This window comes from Podarcis liolepis (genome assembly GCF_965112155.1).
Source record: "Podarcis liolepis genome assembly, chromosome: 6".
NCBI classification, from domain to species: domain Eukaryota; kingdom Metazoa; phylum Chordata; class Lepidosauria; order Squamata; family Lacertidae; genus Podarcis; species Podarcis liolepis.
Window position 1 is genome coordinate 96,748,669 of NC_139559.1, and position 21,691 is coordinate 96,770,359.

The following is a 21,691-nucleotide window of genomic DNA, read 5'->3' on the forward strand; positions in this document are numbered from 1 at the left end:
GTATACTCTCTTAGAGAGACCCCCCTGAAGACTATGCACCTTTTAACATGGCTGCCCACAGAGGCATTCATATCTTCAGATGTGATTATCCTTGTTTTCAAAACCTAACAGCAACTGGACCTTGATAAACAAGTTGGAATGAACAGTATTAAGGTCTCACAATAAAGTAACTGTTTTCTCATGATGTATTTGTGCACCTCATAAAAGAAAAGAATCACAGACTACTTTTCACACACTGCTTTCAGAGAAAGCAGACAGAATAGATAGATAGGTAACTAAATATAGATATATAATCATTTGAGACACAGTAGCTACATTCGTACATCATGCTTAAGTTAAATCTGTTTAAACAAAATTGCTTTAAACCTATGGTTTAAAGTTGGCTTATTTCGAAACTGACCATGGTTAACATTAAATCACAATCCCCAGTTCTGACAAAAATACCAGCTAAGTTTAAGGGAAACAGAAATCAAGTTTCTGAACTCCTCCAGGCAACATGGGAGGGGAAAGGGGAGAAGAAGTGTCTGTGGCTCACTGCGGCTTGTGCTCACTGCACTAAACCATGATTTAGCAGAGGGGTCGCCAACATGGTGCCCTCTAGTTGTTGCCATTGATCATGTTGTCTGGGGCTGGCAACACCTGCAGGAAACCATATTGGCCACCCCTTGTTTGCAACTATACATTTGCAATGTATAGTTGCAAATGCAACTATAGATACAATCCCATAAACTTCATCAGTTTTATTATACACACGACAGGAGGAAAACAGAGACTTGTATATGGTCAACTAAATGAGTATGTAGTCAATGTGAGTGATCCTGAAGTCAGGGACTACCCGACTTATAGTCCATACTCTTAGCTGCTATACTATACCAGTACCTTGAAATGCTTTGCTGAAATACCGTAGTGTGGAGATGGTAAGCTACAGGTTCCATGCTCAGAAAGTTCATGGCTCAGAAGGTTGCTAGTTTCTTGTGCTTCACAGGAAGTAACCATAAAATCAAGAGGTAATGTGTGTGTTTCTCAAGACACTTTCATAAGCTTCCTGGCAAAGTTGAACTATGCAATGAATCATTTAGTGAGAGGAGCAGTTTTTGTTGTGTTTTTTTAAAGCCACCTATTTTTGCGCACAAAAATCATACAGTTCTTTTGATTTATGACGACAGGCTCTTATATTTCCACCAGCCAATATCTGCAAGTGCACAGCCTTAAGGACACCTCAAGTATATAATCTTCCAACTAGATCCTAGGGCTCAGTTTAAACTAGACAGTTCAAAACAAATGCATCTGTCATGTGTGCATATTCATTAATTATGTGCAAAATACAGGGAATGCATTGGTCATGGTTTTCAGCATCCTGATTCACCATCCACCTTCTATAAGAAGACACATTTACAGCCCTTGCTGCTGATAAGAGACAAAGTTTGGAAAATCTCTGAAACTTGCATGGAACTTCAGTGGTCAGGATGCAAGCTGTTACTGCCTACATGATTAGTGGAGCAGGAATAAAAATAATAATCATTATTAATTACCCATCCCTCACCAGCAGGTCCCAGGGTGGGTTACAACAATTAAAACACAATGTTAAAAGTAGCTTTAAAAAAAATTTACAATTTTAGGTGGGTCTTAAAAATATACAACTCAGGTGTCAAAAGCCAGAGTAAAGAGGTGCGTTCACCAAAAGCTAAATAATGAATATGCCCCAATACACCTCTGTGGGGAGTGAGTTCCACAACTTAGGGGCTGTCAGCGAGAACGCCCTCTCCCGACACACTACTACCCCGAGCTTCTGTGAGCAATGGAACAACCAAGAGGGCCCCACTGTTGATCTTAACTGATTCTGTAGGGAAGGAGGCGGTCTTTCAGGTATTTGGGGCTTGAGTCATATAAGGCTTGAATTGGGCCACAAAAGAAACCAGCAACTTGTGCAGGTTATAGAATGGCAGAAGAAGACTGAACCATGAAGGACACCACAGGACAGTCCATGGGACTGAAAAGCAGCCTTCCCTAACTGCTTTCTGGAAATGGCCCTGGAATAGGAGCAGAAGCACTAAAGCACAGTGCCCCAACCCCCACTGAGGTGCTCCAGAAGTTTAAAAATCATGCAAAAACAGCCATATAAATGCAGTAGATTATAAGAAATTATACAGGATGCAGAATTATACTTTTTTCTGGTACACATAGGTTACCATAAAGGCTTTATTCTTTTAAAGCACAATACACCACTGGCATTTCCCCATTAACAAATGTAGTTAACACTTTCACAGAAACAACCACAAGCCAATTTACTGCAGGTCTGCAATTTTTTGTTCAACTGACATTTATTTCAAAATATATCAAAACCCGCTCTGTTTTATAATAACAGACAAATAAAAATTTGTCTACTGCACTTCAAAATCCTCATTCTAACAGCCCTGCAAAGCATTCACAATTCAAACAGCTCTCAAAGTTAAAATCACAACTACACCTTTACAAAAAGAATGACTCAGTTGCAACATACATGAAACGTTCCGAGTTTCTGTTACAAAGAATTTCCACAGCGTGTACAGCGAAACAAAGACTCTCTTCTGATCAAGTAAAATATGCCACATGATAGTGGTAGAGAAGTTTGAGCATTGAAAAATTGGACCTTACTTTTGCTTCTGAAGCTCCTTGATTATCATAGACACACAGTTGAGCTAATATTAAGAACAAACGTTGTCAGAGCTAGTCTACTGTGTTAACTGTAAGTTTTAAGTTTATTGCTTCCTCATTCTTTATATATACACACACATCCCACAATTATAGCAACGCCTGTCTCGGTGACACAGTGTTGTCAGAAATCCATGCGTTGAAAGACACAGCCACATTAGCCTAAGAACAGCAATCTTAGAATCATAAAATCTTCTGCTTTAAAAAGAAAATTACAAGAATCATGGAATCATAGAATTCTGGAGTTGGAAGAAAAAGATGGAGCCGGGTTAGGTGGAACCCATAATTCATTAGGGTTAGCACCTCGCCTTCCAGCAGCTTTGCTCCACATGTCTTCACATAACTCAGTGCATGACAGGCTTCAGCTAACAGATAAAGTGAATTAAGGTGGAATAGATTACCCTTTTTCAGTAGAGCTTGCACCAGGGCTATCCCCAGTAAGTGTGTCCCATGTTACTCCTCAAGAGTTTCAGAAATTATGTTATTTTAGATACAAGCTACCACTGCAACAGTAATAGCACAACAGGGCTAAGTCATGTACCAGTTCTGTCTGTACAGTGGTACCTCGGGTTACAGACGCTTCAGGTTACAGACTCCGTTAACCCAGAAATAGTGCTTCAGGTTAAGAACTTTGCTTCAGGATGAGAACAGAAATTGTGCTCTGGCGGCGCAGCAGCAGCAGGAGGCCCCGTTAGCTAAAGTGGTGCTTCAGGTTAAGAACAGTTTCAGGTTAAGTACGGACCTCCAGAATGAATTAAGTACTTAACCCAAGGTACCACTGTACAGCATTTGCCCTTGTTGCATTTGTTACGTTCTGTTCTTAGGAACTGCTAGCAATTTTCCTTCCTGGCCAGGACACCTCTTTCCACCCTTCTGCTCAAGCTTCGCAGGCAAAATCAGAGGGCAAGAACTGTGCACTCCGCACTCCCAGATCACCCACACGGTGAGAGATAGTTCTTTGTTCCCAAGCCCTATTTTGTAGTGCCCTGACACACACACAATGGTTTCAACTACTAAACATGAAACTACTAAACATTTCCACTAATAAACATGAAGGAAAAGATATCCTGGCCAGCAAACAAACAGAATTGGGTCCCTCAAGTTGCAGATAAACAAACAAACAAACAAACAAACACCAGCAGTCCCTAACGGGGGTTCCGATATTCACAGGTACTCTTATCTTTTTCAGGTTCAGCCACCTACTGCTTGGCTATTCATATTTTGAACCTTCTTCATAATTGTTTCTTCTTGTCCACAAAGCCAGACCTTTTCTACAGTGGTTACAGTCCTTCTCTATCAATTTAGTTACTTGAGTAAAAGAGCAAACTATGTTGGTGTGATATGGGTTTCGCAACACTGAATTACCTGAATGTTAGGTCCTAAAGCAATACAACATGGTAATCTGGGAAGTCCTGAGATTAGAGAGGAGCTTTCTTGGGCAAGGAGAAAAAGCACTGACAAAGGGAGAAAAGGGTTTCCAATAATAAATTCCAGCCATCTAGTCAAAATGTTTGGGGGTGCCTATCCCCAGGAGTCACCATAGGGCATATGCATATAATATCCCTGATGTAAGGATATAATCTCTCTCTTTTCTTCTGGTGCAATAAATTTTTTCTATGGATTTGCAGCTGGGGCAACTAGCAGTTATTACAATTTATATAATGCACCCTGAAAGGTTAACAATTTAAGTGCTTACTGTATTTTCCAAAATGCCTACTTGCAACATCTTTCCATCTAAGGAAGCAACACTAGGAATAGAACCAGTGCAATTCACTACCTAATCACCATTTTAAAATAACAGCTGCTACGATACTGAGCATACATGGCAAAAAGTGAGTACACAAAAAAGCCCTTTATCAGGTAATCTTTGGGACCAATATGGACATATTCTCAGATAAAGCCCCTAACATAATGTCCTAACATAATTTATGTCCTAACATAAAATTCCTTTTCCACCGTTTTAAAGAAGGCAATGCAATTCAAGACACATTTACAGCAATATTCAATGATTAAAATGCCAATGTGTTGCATCCTACATATTCCATTTCTATTTAATTTTGATATCACTTATTTTTATAAACGTAGTCAAACATTATTACAAGTTCTAAAGAGTATGCAAAATACAGCCTCCATAAACTACATAAACTAGCCTTCCCCTAATAAATGTATGGTTCCGAAGAACCAGAATATTAAAGACACAGTGAAATGAGTTCTCCTGCACAGATCCTGTTTTATTGAAAAAGGGAATATGTCTCCCTTTAGGGAACACCTCACATGCTCCACAGTGGCTGATTAGAGTCCTTGATATTCCACAACTTGACAGTCATTTTCTTCCAACACCCAATAATCCATCTCCCTGATTCAGCATAAGGGCAATATGATAATAATCTTGTCAGGATCTTCAGAATGCCAGATTCTGCCCTTCCTCAAGTTCATTATTAGTGGTGATGTTGATCCAGTAATAAAAAGGTAGGTTACAGGATTGCTTGGAAATTTGAAGGTGGTGTTTTTTCAGGCAGGCAAAGTACTGGATTTTCTCTCAGGCTACTGCTTCCCCCCTTTCCCTTCTTTCTTCCTTTCTAAGCCTGTCACAGGAAAGGGGAGAGATGTCTCTAACGGCATTTGCAGGAAATGGAGGATACAGACTTTCTGTCATACTTCCTTGGCATGATCTTTTTCAGGGCATTTCTTACATCTGAGACAGTAATAGAGACATGGCGCTTCTTTTTCCTCAAGCGCTCAGCAGCCAAGGACACCTTCTTGTAGAGGTCATGCACACAGAAATGCAGGATGTTCTGGGCCTCATTGGTCATTCGAACACTGTCAAGCCGCAGCTTCTGTGCTTTCTTGGAGGGCCTTCTGTCAGGGAGCTTCTTTCCATGGCCATGCTTTGCACGCCTCCCAGGGATCTTTCCCCCTCTGGGCCTTCTCTGCCTATACTGTGTCCTGTACCGTGGCCTTCGATGCACCTGGCTTTTTTTCCTGGTTCTCCGGGTGGTAGCAGCCATTGTTTGACTTTAAGTTCACACAGCCAAACTCCCTGCCTGCCTGAAAATGCTCATACCCTGTCCCCTGAAATAATCTTATATAGGTCTGGCTATTCAAATAAGCAACCAAGTGCAAGCCCAGTGATTGGCTGACAAGAACAAAGACCAACTTAAGCGCCTCATAATGACTTAACTGTGATCCATTCATCTTGTACTGAAATGGGAGATAGTAACAGCTCTACTAACCATCTTGTGGCAGGATACTAGCACAACTTGTTGTCATTTGAACTTTCTTAGAATGAAGAAGGCTGTTTAGATATACCACTAAGATGTCTTCTTACTATAACCTCTTTGAATATATTATATTAAAGATGACTAATATTCTCTCAGCCATTTCCTTACCCCTATTCCAAAAGCTAATATAACTTCTGTAAGTCCTATGGCTGTTCTGTAGACAATGCAGAGCATTTTTGAAAATGACAGATAAGAAATTATGGACAGAGAACATGTCACATTTCTACTTCTGCCCTGGAAAAGTGAGGAAACATTTACAATGAGGTTCACAGAAGAATCTCACTAGAATGGTGACTGTGCATGGGCCAGAATTTCATGAGAAGTGAACAGTGGTAAATTTGGACCTGGAAAGCTTCAGTTTGAATCTCCAGCTTGGCCATTAACCTCACTTAAACCCAGTCACAGTATCCATGTAATGTACCACAAAACATTGTTGCAAGGATAAATCATGCACCCTGAGCTCTGTAGAAGGGTAGAATGAAGGCAATACAATAGAACCTCGGGTTGCGAACGTGATCCGTGCGGTAGGCACGTTCGTAACCCACAGCGCTCGCAACCTGCAGTGCTGCATCTGCGCATGCGCCGAAACCCAGAAATAACCTGTTCTGGTACTTCCGAGTTTCAGCGCATCCGTAACCTGAAAATGCGTAACCCGAAGCGTCTGTAACCCGAGGTACCACTGTATAATAATAAAACAACTATTTTACCTGAGGAACTAGCTCATGTCTCTGAAGAGCCCTTATTACAACACCATGAATGTGGGCTATCCTTTTTGTAGTGTCTTATCAAAGTTACAAGTCTATATTCAGAGTGGGTACATATTCATTGCCACTCTCCTGCTCCCCACAAAGTTTGGTGAATCTAGATCTGACCTCAGTCTATATTCTGGATTTCAGGCACAGGGGTTCCACTAGTGATTACTTCCTTATATCACTCCTTGCGATATGCAATTTTTGGTTCTTTTCTCTACAAGCAAAATAGAAAAAAAATTGAAGTAGAAAACCATTGCCCCAATGTTGAAGAAAAGGGCTATCGGGGAAAAAGATATGGATTCATATGGGAAATATTTTGTTACCTTCAACCAGAACAGCTTGTGACAGCGCTTTTCATTCAACTACTATCAAATCAGGCCAATTCCAGCTGCTTGTGTCATGCTATCTATTAGAGTGTGGGGGGAACACACAAGGTGAATATATAAAAAATCAGTGTGAGGCAGGTAAGAAAGGGTGGATGGTCCTGTTGCACTAGTGGGAATCATTATGCTTGTTTCCATCTCAATGATTTAGCTGAATGTGTCCTTTACCAAGTTTACAATTGCAAGTATTTTTTATGCTTAGTACTTTTTAAAGTATGCTGTCACTTGCACTGAACTCCCGGGATAAAGAAGGATATATATTTAATATAACAAAGGAGGAAAGCATGTTTGAGTGATAAGAACAGGCATCATCCCTAGCTAACAAGACCAGTGGTCAGGGATGATGGGAATTGTAGTCCCAAACATCTGGAGGGCCAGAGTTTGCCTATGCCTGGATAAGAACCTTGCAAGGGTAAAGAAAACATCATGGCTAATAAGATACTAAGAGGATAATCAATGTCTCAGCAAATGTGGAATCATAACATTATTTGACTGTTTTGGAAAAAAATTCAGAATGTATCAGAGAGACTAGGGTACACAACAGTCCAATTATGATTTCCCTGGTTAGACTATGGACAGCCATTATCAATACAGGTGGGCTCACCTACGTAAGGAATTCAATTAACATAAAAGATGGAAAATATGTGGTCCAAAAGTTGTTTGCAGAGTGACTCATTTCCCCCTTTGTTCCTGTCTAACTTTCCAGATGAAGACAAGAGCACCCTGGCCTATAGCACCAATTAGGTAATTAAGAACTTTATCCAAAAAAGTTAGATGTTAGGACATTGTAAGAAACTTAGAAATTCTTTCTTAATCTATGTAACTTGGATGAATTTGGGAAAAGGCCAAATATTTAGTAAGCAAGTAGGCCTAGGATTTTCAATCAAATCACTTTGTTTGCTTTGCTATTCTTAATCACATTGTTTTCTTAATGAGTATATCTAACATTCTCAGTGTAGCCCCCAATGAAATCAATAAATTTATATTAGTCACCTTTTAAACTAAAACGCCTATCAGCCTCAGCCAATGTCACCCGTGGTTAGAGATTATGGACATTTTAGTCCAAAATGTTTGGAGGACACCAGGTTGGAGAAGACTGGTCTAGAATCTTAAGGCTACCCAAAATTCACAATGACAATACCACCATGGCAGTCTAGAGACAACAGGCTGCCATGCAGATGACAGTAAAAGTAAAGCATAAACTCTCACCACCAGGGGCCAGTTCTTATGATAAAACCATCACATACAATCCATTAAAATGAAAGGAAGCCATCAGTCAGACAACATCTTTATAACAGTCAAAGTGTGACAAAACATCTAGCAAGCTTTTGAGTTCTTCAGGATAGATGCTAAGCAAACAAAGAGTGGAGAGAAAAACAAGCTGCCTTGATGTTGAAGCCACAAAGGCTGCACCTTCAAGTGAGCTTGTTTCTCTCCCCATGCCTGCTTGCTTGACATTCAACCAGAGCTTCCAACCTGATGGTGAATAATGAAGAAATCAAAAACTACTTCATTATTTTGTGATATTTGGGTTGGCTCTAATAAAGACATAGCTCAACTGTGGATTTTGGAATGTCATCTATTGGAAACACATCTGCATGACAGCTACTTTGTCAGTTTTCCAGAATCATTAATCTCACAGAACAGCCCCCAAAGAACTGTGGCACTAATGCCACACAATCAGTAATAATCCTCACATATGAGTTTTCTGCATTGCAGACTAGATGACCCTTGAGGGTCCCTTCCAACTCTACATTTCTGTGATTTATGATTCATATGCTGCCCTTAATTCATTTATTAATTTATATCCCAACTCTGGCCTTCTTACACATTTTTCAGGGCAGTAAAATTCTGAGTAAGACAATGTTTAAGAGCCAGCATAAACAACAAGCTGACAACAAAAACCTTAACAATTTTAAGCTTCCATTTCAGATTAATCACAGTTACAATTACTTCTGAATGCTAAAACTGAATACAGTGGTACCTCGGGTTAAGAACTTAATTCGTTCTGGAGGTCCATTCTTAACCTGAAACTATTCTTAACCTGAAGCACCACTTTAGCTAATGGGGCCTCCTGCTGCTGCCGCCCTGCCGCCGGAGCTGATTTCTGTTCTCATCCTGAAGCAAAGTTCTTAACTTGAGGTAATATTTCTGGGTTAGTGGCGTCTGTGACCTGAAGCGTATGTAACCCGAGGTACCACTGTACTAGAGTTACAGCTGAATACTAAAACTTAACTATGGTTTGCTTAAACAAACCTGATTTTGGAATTATGTTGTGAAGTTGGATTGTTCCATAAAGCAGTTAAGGTTAACCAGCAGTTTGCCAGCCCAGGTTTGGGCAACACAACAAGCTGCGGTTAATCAAAAACAGAAGGAAAAGTTTCCAAACTCTTCCTCATGATCACACTGCAGGAGGAAGGAGGGAGCACATGAGCCCAAGTCTAACCTAGGCATGCTCTTGTAATGCTAAAGGAGGGGTGAGGAATCACTTCCAGTCAGAAGGGCTGATCAAGAGGCAAACCCTACACAGGCCACTTTCAGCAACAGGAGGGGACTGGAATGAATCAATCAATCACCTGTAATCATAGAATCATAGAATCATAGAGTTGGAAGAGACCACAAGGGCCATCGAGTCCAACCCCCTGCCAAGCAGGAAACACCAGGGAGAAATGTAAAGTATCATACCACATCAAACATGAGGAAGATCAGAATGATCTGCCCAAAATGGCCTGGTGGGTCAATTTCAGAGGCCTCATAGGAATAATGAGGTCTTTCCTCAGGCTGCTGCCAACAACTCCTGGCTGGTTGCCCAGGAACGTGCAAAGCCAAGGGAATGTTTCTTACCATCCTATTTTAATTCAGTATTTACAGAGCGAGGCTATAGAACCCAGCCTTTTGGATAATGGTGTTGTCCCGAGTGAATCTCTACCTCCCTCTCTCCCACTTCCTCATCTGTCTCCTCCACGGGTGCTGCTACGTCCCCTCTGCCTTTGAGCTCTTTGCTCTCCTACTTTCAGGCTTGCCGGGTTCTGGGAGAGGGGGGTCTGGAATGCTTTCTAAAGACACTGTGTCCGTCAGCTGCTTTCTCCTCCTCCTCTCCCATTATTTCTCAACTTTCCCCTTCATCTGCCTCTGAGCTGCGACCTCCCTCAATCCCCTGTTGTTAATCAAAACCGTCTTCCTCTTCCTCCTCCCTGGAAGGGTCAGGATGGGGAGGCAGCCTCCACCTTTCCTCTTCTGCCCAGGCCCTGACATCTGTGGCCTGGAAGTTCCCCACTATGATTTAGCATTGCATCTGAATTAGCCTGGGGAAATTTTTCAATTAATAGTTCCACTAAAAAAACCCCAAACCAGTTCAAATCACATTGCAGTGGATTATTGAATGTCCAGATTTGGTTACATATTCCAATAGTGACTGCAGAACACAGTGGGTTTACAGAAGAAACTTTTTCTAGTTGGCAAAAAAGTAAATCTCTGGTAGAAATGCTAATGTAGCTTATCACTTAACATCTGCGTGTCAGCTTGATTTTTTCCTTGTGTCAAATATTAAAAACTGATTCTCTTAAGAAATTAAAAAATAAAATCCAGACTATTGTGCAGTCATCTTAATTTTCTGAAGCCAGTACTTCTACACCCTTAGAAGTCAATCGGAGGTTCAACATTTTCATTTTTATCACAGCATTTTGCAGGCTTTTCTTTCAGCAGTCTGCCTCATTTCACAAGCAATACTAGTACCTGATACAGAACAAACGCAAGAGATAACTCAATTGTATAAGATCAGGAATCCACAAAAGAAGTTGCCAACGGTAATGACAAATTTTCTTTCTGGCCACCATTTGCTCCTAGAAGCCCACAGCAAAGTAATATATAATTCCCACAAATTCTCCACACAGCAGAAAAGGAGGGGTCTCTTACATCATGCTAGGTGCAAGAGAGACACTGTATCTCCCACCCAAAGTTTTAATGTATACAAATAACTTGTGATGTGAGATTGACACCGCTCACAAGTTTGCATTTGTCTTTAAAAATAGAGAGAAGCAGGAATAACCTCTTTCACTTTTACTGGATGCCTCTAATCCCGGGCATGATAGGGAAGATTGATCCAGTTACTCCTCAGAAGACGAAGGCTGATGAAGGATTAATGTATATGTGGCTCACCACTTTCCTCTTTAAAATACTTGAAAAATGCTACATATTTTATTCTACACATTTTTAAACATCAACAAGGCTAATACAACAAAGATTCTCAGTTTAGAAGCCCAGTACAGTGGTGCCTCGCAAGACGAAATTAATTCGTTCCGCAAGTTTTTTCTTCTTGCGAGTTTTTCGTCTTGCGAAGCACGGTTTCCCATAGGAATGCATTGAAAATCAATCAATGCGTTCCTATGGAGACCGTCCGGGGACAGAGGGGACCTGTTTTAAAGCAAGGGAAGGGGAAGCGGGGAGAATCGCTTCTCCCCGTTGCCGCCCCTTGGTTCAAAAGGGGTCCAGGGAAGGCGCGCACGCGCCTTCCCCTCTGTCCCCGGAGATTGCGGGACTGGCAACGGGGAGAAGCGATCTTCTCCCCGCCGCCCCTTGCTTCAAAAGAGGTCCGGGGTGCGGGGGCAAGCTTCGTTTTGCGAAGCAAGCCCATAGGGAAATTCGTCCTGCGAAGCAACTCGAAAACGAAAAAACCTTTCGTCTTGCGAGTTTTTCATCTCGCGAGGCGTTCGTCTTGCGGGGCACCACTGTACAGATTTTCTCAATAAGTGTGTCTGGCACCTTCCTCATACAGCTTTTGGAGAATGCTGAAGACACACCTAACTCTTGCTTTTGACACCTGAAATATATTTTTAGGACACATCTTATTTTTATGGCTGCAGATTGCTTTTAATATTGTGTTTTAATGCTGGAGTGTTAGAGTAAAAGGGGGGTAATAAATTTGTGAAGTTACCACCTTTGAAAAACCAAGTAGTATATTAAAATGTGGTTATAATAAATGAAAGGGACGCGGGTGGCACTGTGGTCTAAACCACAGAGCCTAGGGCTTGCCAATCAGAAGGTTGGCGGTTCGAATCCCTGTGACGAGGTGAGCTCCTGTTGCCCGGTCCCTGCTCCTGCTCCTGCCAACCTAGCAGTTCGAAAGCATGTCAAGTGCAAGTAGATAAATAGGTACCGCTCTGGCGGGAAGGTAAACAGCGTTTCCATGCGCTGCTCTGGTTTGCCAGAAGTGGCTTAGTCATGTTGGCCACATGACCCAGAAGCTGTCTGTGGACAAACGCTGGCTCCCTTGGCCTACAGAGCAAGATGAGCATGCAACCCCAGAGTCATCCACGACTGGACCTAACCTTTACCTTTACCTTTATAGTAAATGAGGGCCAATTCAAGATGAATTCAGCCTGCACTTTGTCTCCTGTACACTTGTAAAGGTAAAAGGCCCCTAGACGGTTAAGTCCAGTCAAAGGCAACTATGGGGTTGCGGCACTCATCTCGCTTTCAGGCCAAGGGAGCTAGCGTTTGTCCACAGACAGCTTTCCAGGTCATGCAGCCAGCATGACTAAACCGCTTCTGGTGCAACGGGACACCATGAAGGAAACCAGAGCGCACAGAAATGCCATTTACCTTCCCGCCAAAGTGGTATCTCTTTATCTACTTGCACTGGTGTGCTTTCGAACTGCTACATTGGCAGGAGCTGAGACAGGGCAATGGGAGCTCATTCCATTACACAGATCCAATCTGCCAACCTTTCAAACAGCAAGTCCAAGAGGCTCAGTGGTGGTCTACACACTTATATCATTTGTTAATTTGGCTCTAAATGCAAATTCCTGGTGGAAAGGTGATTGCAAATTAGAAGGCTGCTCAAGAGCACAGTCCTAAACATTTCTACTAAGAAGTCCCACTTCTTGTGGCTTCAAGTTACAACAAAGGAGATTCCAACTAAACATTCAGGGGGGAAATTCTGACCATAAGAGATGTTTGGCAGTGGAACAGACTCCCACAAGAGGTTGTGGACTCTTCTTTCCTTGGAGGTTTTTAAGCAGAGGCTGGATGGCCATCTGACATGGATGCTTGAGCTGCTTGGCAGGGGGTTGGACTAGATGAGCCCTGAGTCCCTTCCAACTCTAAGATTCTATGATTCTAGGAATAGGACTTATTCACATGAAAGTGCCTGAGGCTACAGTGCCATACAGTTACTTGGGAGCAAGCTTCCTTTACCTCAGTGAGGCTCAATTTCATCATCATCAAACCTTTTATTGGCATCACATACAAACATCCAAAACAAATCAGTACAGAATTACCACTTCCCCAGTGGCAGAAAACATTTGCTAAAAGAAAGGAGGCAGAGCAGTCTATCGTCACATCTCTAAGTCTCCAGGGAGATCAGACGTCTGCAGTGTATTTTGACGACAAAAAACCAATTAGAGATCTTTAGCCACTAACTTGGTGAGCTCCTGATCATTCCCCAGTAATAGAAAATGTATGAGTGAGGCTCAATTCTGAGTAGATATACACAAGATTGACCCATTTAACTCTACTTCAATTCAGCACTGATAAAGGATGCCAGTCTGAGAGCTAATCAGATGGTACGGAAGTTTCTGAATGCTTTTTATCTTTTTTCCTCGAGTATTTTTTTACAGTTTTAACTACTTATTGTTGTAAACTGCTTTGAACAGGCTTTGCCTGGAGAAGTGGAATATAAATATTTAAAAGAAAATAGTCAACCTGATATACTGACAAGATAAAAAAATCCAATAAAAAAATTAATGCAGGCATCGCTCCCACTTCTGTGTGACTGCACAGTGCTGGGAAAGAAAAAAATAAATTCAAATCAGGAAATGGCGGGAGAGAGTTAGTCCTCATGGCTTGTGAAGAGACCCTCTCTGGAGCCCAAAGAGGATGTCAACGAGGGCGGAGGAAGCCCCAAAGAGACTGGAGGTGCTGCAGGGCTTTGTTTAGACTGCTCAGCCTCCCCGCCTAACAGCTGATGTGCAAGGAAGCGCAGCAGCAGCCACTTTTCTGAGTGTCCTCCAGTCTTCAGCCAGCCCCAGAGCTTAAACTCCAGTTGAACAACGAGATGTGTGTAGAAAGAGGGCGAGAGAGAGAGCTGGAGAGCAGGATCCGCCCTGGGACCTGTGGGTATAGGGCAGGATACAAAATTATTTAATTAATTAATAATTTTAATATTAATTAAAAACTGGGCATTTAGAGGGCTCACCCCACTTATGCAATTTTCGCTTATATGCGCAGAGGCCCAGAACATTAAGTGGGGGGGGGGGGGATGACTGTACACACAATGCAATCTAAACTTAATTTGCTACTTAAAAGAACATAAAATGTATCAAATGCTCTTGTCGTTCAATCTTTATTGGTTACCCATTTAACCACAGTTTTAATTTAATGTGCTGTTTCTTGCCTTTGAAACTGTTAGGACCTGAACAACTTAAGAACCACCATGACAACATTATCTAGCTTCAGTTCCCCCATCTAACTGAGGTGTGAGCAGTACGTACAAGAGGCAGAGTTTTCCCAGTCTGTTCTCCAGCGACACGGGTGGCACTGTGGTCTAAACCACTGAGCCTCTTGGGCTTGCTGATCGGAAGGCCGGCAGTTCAAATCTGCACAATGAGGTGAGCTCCCATTGCTCTGTTCCAGCTCCTGCCAGTTTGAAAGCATACCAGTGCAAGTAGATAAATAGCTACCACTGTGGCAGGAAGGCAAACGGCATTTCCATGCATCTGGCACTTGGCACAGCGTTCCTTGCACCAGAGGCAGTTTAGTAATGCTGGCCATGTGACCCTGAAAGCTGTCTGTAGCTTTCATATCCCAAGATGAAAGTTTCAAGTAGCTTTTAGAAATATGAAATAATAAATACATTTTTCATATTTTTAAAAAAATTATATTAATTTTTAATCATTTTTAAATTTTAAATTTTGTAACTTAACTTTAACATTTAAAGTAAGTCCATCATGTGACATATCATATTAAAGCCTATGAAGTTGTGAAGAGATTGCTATTTTTAGTTTTGAAATGTCTGAATTCTGGGCTCAGCTTTTAAGGATTTTGGCAAGGCAAAAATATTCATTTTTTTTTTAAAGTTCAAATGAAAATGGGATGAAATAAAAATTTAAAAATTTAGATTTAAACTTAGTTTTGATCCTTCAACAAATGTACAAAATTTTAAGAAAACTGGATATGAGGTATGTACGCAGCTGTTGAGGATGGGCTGTTTCCCCCCCCCTGCTGTTTTGTAGGTTTATAATTCCCATTTTACATTTTCTATCCCACCTATTTTTCTGAGGAGACTGTAATGAATGCAGAATAAAAGCAAACTGTCTCTAAAAAAAATACAGGAGACATTAAAAATGGTATACAAACCGTTTTAAAAATTGCAGCAGCACAAAACTGAGCCAGCAAAATTACACGATTAACCACTCTACAGCTACCTGGTGCAGCAAGGTACTCCATAGCATACAAGTCATAAGAGAAAATGTCCTATCTCCAGTTGACACCAACGTACCTACTGAGGTTTAAAGATCTAAGAAGGTGGGGATGAACATATGCAAAGAGAAAGTTCCTAAACTACCCCAATATATTAAGGGCTTTCAGGGCAAGATCAGTAAAAATCACAGAGAACCAATGTGATAGAATCAAAGCTCCCATCAACATTCTGCTCTAACAGAAGTTTCCAAATGCTTTTTAATGGCAGACTCAACATACAGCTTGTTATAGTGATCTAATCTAGAAGTCAATACAGAATAAATGACTGCAGCAAGGTCCACCTTTTATCAGGAAGGGTTGTAGTAGGTGTACCAGCTGAAGCAGGAAAAAGGCATCCTAGAATCATAGAGTTGGAAGAGACCACAAGGGCCATCGAGTCCAACCCCCTGCCAAGCAGGAAACACCATCAGAGCACTCCTGACATATGGTTGTCAAGCCTCTGTTTAAAGACCTCCAAAGAAGGAGACTCCACCACACTCCTTGGCAGCAAATTCCACTGCCCCACATACATCAAACAGGAGCACTGCTTCAAGGAGCATCCCCAAGCTACCCACCTGCTCTTTCAGGAGAGTGCAGCCTCATTCAGATGTAAACCCAACACCCCCATCTACCAACAGTACTTCTGCTGTATCAGGCCAATGCCCATCTAGTCCAGCATTCTGTTCTCACAGTGGCCAACAAGATACCTGTGGGAACCCCAAAACCAGGACCTGAGCACAAAAGTGGTACTCAGAAGCCCTGTTGGCTTCTGCCAGCCATGACAAAAGATGGGGGTGAAAGGTTTCTTTCTTTTCTGCTGTAGTAGCTCCAGACAGAGGCTCCTTAGGGATCTGTGGGGCTTTGGATCCAGTAAATTCAAAGCCTCTGGTGCCCTGCCCCAAAACAATTCATTTCACTGGCTACTGTGAAATATGGCAGTCTTATCACATCACCCACCAGTGGCATTCTTCTCCATCAGCAAAGAGACAATCACACATCATTCTAAATAAAAATTATTATTATTATTATTATTATTATTATTATTATTATTATTATTAACTCCCAACACCAGTCACCAGCATCCAGGAGACTAGGACTGTAGCCTAATGAGATTTTAATTTCTCCAGTTTGAAAAAAGTGGGGAGTTGAAAACTGAAGATGATCACCATTGTGATAAGCAAAGGACATTTATACCATGAGTTTAGAAACCACCATGTAGAGGAGACGTGACCATTATCATACAAAACAACAAAATATCATTTTTAGATTGTAAGCGTGTTTAGTAAATGAACATTACTACTTCATAATGAAGACATGGCAACAAATTTGGATAATTTAACATTGTAAAATATAGCAAGAATGGGCAACTAGATTTGTGGGTTATGTTTTAATTTTTTTTGGAAACCAAAGGTGCACCAACCAAAGCCAGGCACATATGCAAGATGATGGCTTGGGAAAGGAGTAAATTACCGTATTTTTCGCTCTATAACACGCAGATTTTTTCTCCTAAAAAGGAAGGGGAAATGTCTGTGCGTGTTATGCAGCGAATGTGTGGTCCCTGGAGCCGAAAAATAAGGCAAAAATCAAACCGCGCTTCAGGGAGAAGGGAGCTCCGTGAGAGAGAAAGCTGTTGCTTTCCTGCATTCTGCCTCAGGGTCTTACTGCCCACCCTGCTCTGTTTCGTTGCTGTGTTTGCTCAAACGGAACAAAGAGCAGGGAAAGCCCCTCCCCTCCAGGCAAGTAGAGAGGAAAGCAGAGCGTCGCTCTATCCTGTCCCTGCTCCGGAGGGAACAATGTTTGTGAAGGGAAGAGAGATTACAGGTTCGGCTTAAAATTCTGATTTGACTTCCTGCTTTTTGTTTTTGGAGACACACAGCATTCAAATATGCTTTCTTCCATTTAAAAGGATGAAATCCTTAAACAGTGGCTGGCTTGTGTGGGTGGGTGGGGGAAAACTTTTGCCTTCCTTTCCTCACGTTATAGCCCTCTCCTGCATTCTTAGCCTTCTGTGTTTTTCCTTCCCTCCCCACTTAAAATGTGGTTACAAAGCATGGATCCACATGGATCCTCAGGATCTTTGCATTGGGTCACCCCAAATTCACCATCAGAGCACACAGCATGTCCATGGCTACAGCCTGTCCCCCCAAAAAAATATCACACACCCATTGTTGCCTGGGGCTGCAATGGTGCAAAAACGTGGTTACAAAGCATGGATCCACAGGGATCCTCAGGATCTTTGCATTGGGTCAGCCAAAATTCACCATCAGAGCACATAGCATGTCCATGGCTACAGCCTGTCCCCCCCCCCAAAAAAATCACGCACCCACTGTTGCCTGGGGCTGCAATGGTGCAAAAACGTGGTTACAAAGCATGGATCCACAGGGATTCTCAGGATTTTTGCATTGGGTCACCCCAAATTCACCATCAGATCACATGTCTGTGGCCACAGCATGAATCACAAAAATGATACGTCCACTGTTTCATTCAGAATATTTTTTCCCTTGTTTTCCTCCTCTAAAAACGATGTGCGTGTTATGGTCAGGTGCGTGTTATAGAGCGAAAAATACGGTACCTATTGGTATAATCTAACTAGAGGGACGCAGGTGGCGCTGTGGGTAAAACCTCAGCGCCTAGGACTTGCCGATCGCATGGTCGGCGGTTCGAATCCCCGCGGCGGGGTGAGCTCCCGTCTTCGGTCCCAGCTCCTGCCCACCCAGCAGTTCGAAAGCACCCTTAAGTGCAAGTAGATAAATAGGTACCGCTTTATAGCGGGAAGGTAAACGGCGTTCCGTGTGCTGCTCTGGTGCCGGTTCGCCAGAGCAGCTTCGTCACACTGGCCACGTGACCCGGAAGTGTCTGCGGACAGCGCTGGCTCCCAGCCTCTAGAGTGAGATGAGCGCACAACCCTAGAGTCTGTCAAGACTGGCCCGTACGGGCAGGGGTACCTTTACCTGTATAATCTAACTATATATCTAGTTATCACACATCGGGGTCTCTTAACAGCTAAATTCAGGGGAACTGTCTTTGTTCCAACAAACGGAAGTCAGAAAACTGTTCCAATCTACCAAATTTCCAATCTACCTCTTGCCCATCCCCTGCTAATACTGCAATTTATGCACACTCAATTGACAGCAGGTCCTACTGAATTCAGTGGGACTTGATTCTGAGTAAACATGTATAAGAGCATGTTGCAAGCATCACAGTAATTTGTCCATGAGCCAGGACAAAATTATTGCCAAATATGACAGTAGTGAATGTTATTTCTGGCATGATCAATGAACAGAAATGAGTAGAGCTGCAGCAATCATACTGTTTTGCATGTAATCACAATTTATATAAATATTACCTTTACCTAAGCTCTGCCATACAGCAGAATGAAAGAACCTACTTAAGGCAACACCAGCACTAACAAAAGACCCAGAGAGTATTCTGTATGGTGACCAACACTTCTAGTACAGTATCTCCTACTAGAAAGGATTTCATCACATCCAATCAAAAGCTTCCTTTGGGTACAAGACACACACAGTCTTAAGGGTTGACATTAAAAAAAGGTAAAGGACCCCTGACAGTTAAGTCCAATCATGAACGACTCTGGGGTTGCGGCGCTCATCTTGCTTTACTGGCCGAGGGAGCCGACGTTTGTCCACAGTTTTTCCGGGTCATGTGGCCAGCATGACTAAGCAGCTCCTGGCAAAACCAGAGCGGTGCACAGAAAGGCTGTTTACCTTCCCGCCAGAACGGTACCTATTTATCTACTTGCGCTTTGACATGCTTTCGAACCACTATGTTGGCAGGAGCTGGTACCGAACAACGGGAGCTCACCCAAACCGCCGACCTTCCGATCGGCAAGCCCAAGGCTCAGTGGTTTAGACCACAGTGCCACCCACATCCCTACAAGGGACATTATCTGCTAGTAAAAAGAACAAAAAAAAAACCCCGTGGACCAGAAATGCAGTAGGCACCAGAAGAGGAATGGAGCACTTATCTGCCTCTTCTATTAGCCCAATTGATTTATATGCTATATGTGGGCTTTGTGTGTTGTGCCTTTAGCATAGAAATGTGGTGGGCTGGTAGCAAAGCCAATGATCGCCTTGTCCTTTTGCCACCAGCACCCCCTTTCTATACTTTCTATACCTGCAGGGAGGAGCTTTGCTTTCTGCAGATCCTGCAGGAAAATGCAGAAGTCTGGCAGAGGAGGACTGATCACAGCATCCTCCTCTGCCAGCTTGTTTGGTTTCTGGGCTGGTCAAGCGTGGAAGGGATTTCACTCCCTACAGCCAGCACAGAACCTGAGCAGGTGGAGGAAGTAAAGAGCAACTTATCTGTCCTTATTCCACCAGGACATAATGTTTTCATATTTGCTAAATATGATGGGGGTTCAATACCAAGTAATGATGGAAGCTGAGCTAGCAGAGAAAAGGCAGATTGACCTGTCCCTCAGGCCCTGTCATTCTGTTTACTTGAATGCATTTTTACATATCATTTTAGAATATAATCCTGGGTACAGGGACTATATTGATCCTGATCTTTGTAAGCCATTCTAGAAGGCTTTTCAGCTAAAGAATGGAGTAAAAAAATTCCTTAAATAATGAATTCTATGTGATCTTCATCACATGTGGCGAACAGGTAAGTAAATACAAATTAATTTTTCATGAACACAATTCACAGTGTTCTCTCATAACCAAAACATTATCTGATAAAAGTCAAAATAAATAACTAAATCACAATTTATTCTACCAAAATAATACAGTGTGACAGTTGTGTTTATGAAGAGATGGGTGAGGAATAAAGTAAACAGCCTTCATTTTGTGCAATGAAATTTTACATGGCTTCTTGGTGAACTGTTTGCAGATGTCACTTCCTGCTCAATATCAACTCTCTCCCTGAACACAAAGGTTTGCTTGCTTGCTTCAGGTAGCCAAACCAGATCCTTCATTTCCTGGGAAGCAGATTTTTGTCCAATCCTCTGAAACCATGACACTGAAAGTTACATACATGATAAATATACAGAAGGTAGGGGTACTTGTACGCCTCAAGAATTTTTAGAATTACACTTTGTTCTGTGTTTTTAACGCTTCTTTCTTTCCTCCCTGGAGTACAGTGACCACTGCCAGGGATAATGTTCAAAAGATCATGGGGAGGTCAATGTCAGAACCCAATAAGCTTCAGAGACTGAACGCAGAAGCTACATTTAGGGAACAGAAGCACAGAATGAAAGCCTGTGTGATCTTTTAGCAGGTGGGACAGCGCTCTCCCCTAGAAGTATGGCAATGTGATCCGATCTATGTGTGTTTACTTTAGAGTGCGACCCCCACACGCTTACTCGGGAGTAAGTCCCACTGAACTTAATGGGAGCGCTTCTGAGTAGACATGCCTAAGGCTGAGCTGTCAGAGATTATTCCCACGGAGGGTCAGTGAGGATCACACCTGGCAAGGGCTTCCACCCACCCACCCGCGCACCATTCCCTCGCCAAGAATACTATACCGTGTACCCCCCCCCCAGACCCCCGGAATGAGTTGAGACCGCGTGTAACCCCCGGCCCCCAGAATATTTCCCGGCCTCTTCCGAAGCCGCGGGGGCGGGGATGGCAGAAAGCGAGCCCGGTAGAAGCCTGAGGCCTAGCGAGGCTTCGGCGAAGTGGAGGGGAAATGGTGGAAGAGGCCGCTGGGGCGCCTCGCGCGGAGACACCGGCCGCAATGCCGGGCCCGCCGGCCGGCCAGGTAGAGGCGCCGCCCGCCCGCCCGAAGGAAAGAGAGGAGCAGGCCGCAGCCTCCGCCCTATTGTTCCCCGCCACCCGCCCGCCCACCGGGGAGACTCCGCTTACCTCACGGCGGCGGCGGCGGCAGCTCCTCTCAGCTGCGGGCCACGGACGGGGCCGTCGCGCCCTCCTCCTCCTTGTCCACCAGCAGCAGGAGCCGGCCGGCCGCGGCCTTCCCTTCCGCCCTCCGGCCCTCTGCTGCTGCCACGGCCGCCTCTGCAGCAGGGGCCATCTTGGGCGCCTCAGCAGCAAAGCCCTGCCTCGCCTCCAGGGCCGCCGCCGCCGCCGCTAATGCCTCGCTCGCCCGGCAGCCGCCCGCCCCTTCCTGCTCGGCGGCCCAAGAGGGGCGGAGCGGGCCCGCCAGGCGC

The 21,691-nt window shown here is 43.3% G+C and overlaps 2 protein-coding genes across 7 annotated transcripts in view; one reads left to right on the plus strand and one right to left on the minus strand.

Annotated features, from left to right (window-relative positions):
- Nucleotides 1-21,635, minus strand: part of RC3H1 (ring finger and CCCH-type domains 1) — a 70,218-nt gene extending 48,583 nt beyond the window's left edge. For all 6 annotated transcript variants that reach the window (XM_083507063.1, XM_083507062.1, XM_083507061.1 and 3 more), the window contains exon 1: nucleotides 21,390-21,635. The gene's annotated coding sequence lies outside the window, so the exon portion shown is untranslated. The remainder of the gene's footprint in view (nucleotides 1-21,389) is intronic.
- The window catches only part of DARS2 (aspartyl-tRNA synthetase 2, mitochondrial), a 1,012,941-nt gene that overhangs the window by 134,936 nt on the left and 856,314 nt on the right, over nucleotides 1-21,691 (plus strand). The window lies entirely within an intron of this gene.